The sequence below is a fragment of the Alligator sinensis genome, unplaced genomic scaffold, assembly GCF_000455745.1.
Source record: "Alligator sinensis unplaced genomic scaffold, ASM45574v1 scaffold1139_1, whole genome shotgun sequence".
In the NCBI taxonomy this organism is placed as follows: Eukaryota; Metazoa; Chordata; order Crocodylia; family Alligatoridae; genus Alligator; species Alligator sinensis.
This window is the reverse complement of record NW_005842413.1, coordinates 435,983-440,658: the sequence shown is the minus strand read 5'-3', so window position 1 is coordinate 440,658 and position 4,676 is coordinate 435,983. Positions and strand designations below refer to the sequence as shown.

General features: G+C 44.1%; 1 protein-coding gene across 1 annotated transcript in view; it reads right to left on the bottom strand.

The window, feature by feature from the left end:
* The window catches only part of MACROD2 (MACRO domain containing 2), a gene marked incomplete at its 3' end in the record, with an annotated part of 924,419 nt that extends 920,091 nt beyond the window's left edge, over positions 1-4,328 (bottom strand). The window contains exon 1 of the mRNA XM_006030040.2: positions 4,308-4,328. The remainder of the gene's footprint in view (positions 1-4,307) is intronic.
* Positions 4,329-4,676: the final 348 nt, after the last annotated feature.

The window sequence follows — 4,676 nt, the reverse complement described above, 5'->3', positions numbered from 1 at the left end:
TGAAGGCTCTGCCCCTGGCGCTGCTCGCGCTGCTGGCACTCGGGGTCCCAGCGCGCGGTAGGTACCGCCACGCCCCCTGCTACGTTACCCCCATGTGGGCGGGGCTCTGTGGGGGGTGGGGCCCTGCCAGGGGGTGTTGGCTGCGTGAGCTCCGCCCCTCAGGCCGGGCGCGCCTGCCGGCGGGGGACATGGTCATTATCAGTTTCGTGTCGTCATTGCGATCCTCCTACCGTGTAGGAGACAGAATAAGAAAACGTAGGAGCATGCTTGAAGCAGCTCATTGACGCAGCACGTGCAAAAACCCACTCTGGAGGGGTCCGAACCCGCTTTCGGACTTGTCTTAAGATAAAACAGTGCTTCGACTTGGATGACCCGGTCCTCACTCGCTCACTGCCGGCTTACAGTGAGCAAGGCAAAGGAAATCAGAAGACTTCTTTGCAAGCTTATTTGCAGATTTTTTTTTCAGTGGACAATAGGTTTTTTGAGGAAACATGATCATTTTGAGCTTCCAATATGATCATTTCATATTTAAGACCTGGCAATGCTGCAGGGCATGCCTTGGGGAGCATGGAGATGCTGGCAACTGAGCTGTCTGCCTGGGGATGGGATCCCACCACAGCTGGGTGGCCCCCCAGCTGCTGGGTCCCTGCCTGGTGAACTCCCCCCACCACCCTTAGTCAGCAGGGGAAACACCATGTATCTGGGTCCAAGAAGGCAGTTTTCCTTAAGCCTCATGGGGATAACTTTTTCTGGTGTGGTTTAGTTCCTACTGAGGTGTTGGGGCTTAATGCTCATTTTATGGAAATGGCTCCAGGCCTGGGCTTGCACGTAGGACACCTGCCAAAAGATGTTGGAAATATCTGGAGCCCCTAGTGGGGGTGGAGGATGTTTGCTGGTTGTAGGGCCACTTATGGTTCTGGATTGACTCATGGATTTGAACTTGATTTGGCTGCTTGGCTTGGAACATGAAAAATTTCATTTAAAAAAAAACAAAATTTCTTGGCTGCCCCACTCCAGCCCCAGCCACAGGGCATCTGCCTGGCTACTGCAGAGCGTGGAGCTGGAAGGGCCGGTCCCTCACCTAATAGGAAGCTGAGGCCCTGAGTGCCTGGGCTGCCTCAGCTGCCTAAATCTCTCCAGATGAAGGAGTCTAGCCAAATTTTTTCATGGGCTGGCTGACTGTGATCTATGGTGTGTGCTCTGCAAACTGATGGTGACTCTGCCGCCACCTGGAGCTTGCTCTCCATTGGCATGAGGCTGCGGGCTAAGGGGATCTTCTTAAATCCACCTGCTTCTCTGTCACGCTGCCACCCACACAGAGGCCAAATGCCTCTGGGAAAGAGGCCCAGTGCAAAGTGTGACTCTTCCATGACAGAACCATCTGTTGGCGGCCAGTTACGCACTTGGATAGTAAACCCTTCAATGTCATTCCTCTCCACGTGCAGCACTGGGAGATCAGTTGCTTCTGATTTTGTAGGAGACATGCACAGCTTCGGTTTTATTACTGTTCGTCTTAAGACCCTCTGGTTCTTCAGCCTTTGCTACTTCCCCCAGCATCAGTTGCTGGAAGGTTTACCAAGCCTAGCAACATCGTCCCCATATTCAAGACCCTCTAAAGATAATTTCTTAAATGTTATGCTTCCTTTTTTAGTCTCAGTCAGTTGGAACATTGGTGGTTGCTGGAAACCTCTCTGGACTACTCTGGATTCTTCTGAGAAAGAATGTGTCATGTAATCATTAACTCTTATAAAGCCACCCATATTATGGTTAAATACCTCTACTAGGCACACTAAGTCTTTAGGCACTGCAAACGGGTGTAGCTATAACTACACTACTGATGAAGCCACTAATTTAAAAGCAGTCACAACATCTACAGTTACAGTGTTTATCTTCCTCTTGTCATTGTAGTCATTTTTCAGTAAACAATCTACAAAGCACAGAAAGCATGGATCATGGATTGGCCTGTGTGGAGTCTATACTGGTTGTTTCTACTGTGGAGTCAAGGCAGTATTGCAGATGATTTGCCAGAAGTATTGTAAGCTCTTTCCTGGGATTTTTGATCAAGCTGATCATGCTACTTTTTTGAAAAATGAAACAATGACATTGCGATCCTTTTTTCCAATCTTCTGAAACAGTTTCCCAAACTTTGGGATGACTCTAAACCAGGGGCTGGCAACCTTTCCAAGCGGTGGGCCAGAACAACCATGCTCCAAGTCTGGTGCGAACCAGGCAGCTTCAGTGGCATGTTAGCAGCAGATAGGGTTTGCCTTCACCCGTGCCATGACCAAGCCACTGGGCTCTGCATCAAGACTGGGCAGCTGAGAACTATACCCATGCCATGCATAGTTTTCCCAAGTCCCCTGCTCCCTGGCTGCAGCGCAGGCACAGCTTCCTACCACTGGGAAGCCGCATCGGGCACAGCTGGAAACTGTGTCCACACTGCTGCCACTACCCATTTCTTCCCTCCACCTTCTCCACCCCCGCCCTGCAGCTTGAGTGCAGCTAGAAACTGCCTCTCCCCCATCCTACCTCCAACTACAACTCAAGTGCAGCTGGAAACTGCCCTGGCCTAGCAGGTAGCAGCAAAGCCTTCTGATCCAGTGGCTCTGCAGCCTGGATCCAGCCAGCAGGCCATGTTGCTCACTCCTGCTCTATGCCAAGCAACTAAAATCTACACTTCCATTCTTTAGTAGAAATGAAATGTTGTAAACACAAAGCATTTAATCCTTTTATAACCTTTTGACTGCATATATCACGCCCTTTAATATCATTGGCCTGTTTCATCCTGAGTTCATTTTTTGGATCAAGTTTAGGTTCATGTATTGGTGGGGTTCTGTTCATTAAGTCACAGAACTGTTCATGTGACTTCATGTTGTGTGCTAGTATCTTAGTTGTACTTCTGTTCTTTTTTATCCTGAATTTATGGAAGCCATAAGAACAGAAGTTCAATTAGGACATACAGTGTCTCATGTAGATTTCTGTTCATGTCTCTTGAAAGCCTCCTTAATGTTTGTACTATTCTAGTCCACCATTAATTACAATCATTCCAGTAGATCTTTTAAAATCATTATTAAAGATGCTACTTTTATTACCCATTTTCTCCGCTCTTTATTGGCTTCATTTTACCCTACCAGGAGATCCATAATCCAACATTTTTAATACATTCCTTAGTCCTACTTGTTTTACAGCAACCTCTGTAGTAGAATCCTGAATTAAAAAGTTAATTCTTCCTCCATAGCTAGTTATCCAGTGTACAGAATTTGCTGGAGATCACTACAGTGTACCTATTACTGGTTTTAAAAGGTTTAAATGCATTAGGTGCTTATCTATGAAAGCATATTAGACAGAATACCATTGTCACTATTAGGAGCTAGGGATCAGATTACAGAACAAGATCCGCACTTCTGAATACATGTGTATCCTGGAGAAGTTTAGTAGCAGACAACATTCACTTCTACATCCAATTTACGTTAGCTAGATGTAGAGGCAGAGATTGTTTGCCAGGCCATCATCTAGCCCTCCCACTTTGTCTGAACTTGGAACTCACAGCAAGAATTAGGCGCTGGCATGCTTTAGAGCATAACCCAAAGCTCATCTTTTATGCCCGCCCCCGACAGGATATTTGAACTCTGAGAAATCAAAGTCACCTTGGAAGAAAAAATCATATCATCTGTTTTGTGTTTAGTTTTGAAAATTACAGGTCACAAATTAGCCTGAGAGTAGTCAAATTCATGCATTGGGATTACATTAAATGTTGGTGTTTTGGGAAAGGAAGAATAGTTAATGGTAAGGATTTTTAAAATTATTTAAAGGATCAATGTATAATCTGGGACCAACTTGTAGATTCTAAAATAGCTATTTATAATGATCCAAGACTAAGAAGTTTTTTCATGCAACAAACACATATTGGGATGAAAGCTTAAAAAAAAAAAAACAGGAAAAAAATGAATATTCCTCAGTACTGTTTGCAACTCAGATATTGCACTACGATAGACTGTATGACTAGAAATTACTAAAAAAAGTGAGATAGTCTTATTCACATTCTTTGTCAAAGTTCACAAAAGTGAAAAAACAAGTTGCTTTCATAGGTATATTAGAACAGGTTTTTTAAATTATTTTAGTCATGTTATGTTAATAGTTTTATATCCAGTGCTTTTTATTTTTAAAATCTCCTAATTTCACAGTGCCTACATGACACAGAATGCTGGCAAGTAGTTCAGGACTGTATCAACAGGCTCTGTATGAATTCTTTCTACTATTTGCATTTCCCAGTTTGAAAGCTGAAGATAAATGAAAGTGAAACTTACCAGTTGGTAGCTACTGTTCCTTTATTTCTGTTCCTGATATTTAACAGAGCTGCCTCCTTAGGTTGGTAACACTGCAGGGAAAACCTAAGATTTAAACAAAATTAAGCTGATGCCATTTTTTTTTAACATTATGGCAAAAACCCCCACAAAAAACAAAAAACAAAAAAACAACAACAAACCAAAAAAAACCCCTTGATCAGAACTGCATAAGCAAACCTTTGCAGCACTTGATTTCACTAGTACTATGCATAGGTGTAACTGTCCACCAGCATGAGTCATGAGCAAATTGTTTTGATCATGCAGTGAAGCGGGTTTAGGTGGATGTTTGTGTGTGGAGTCCCATGAAGTCAAAAGGGCTACACAGAGCAA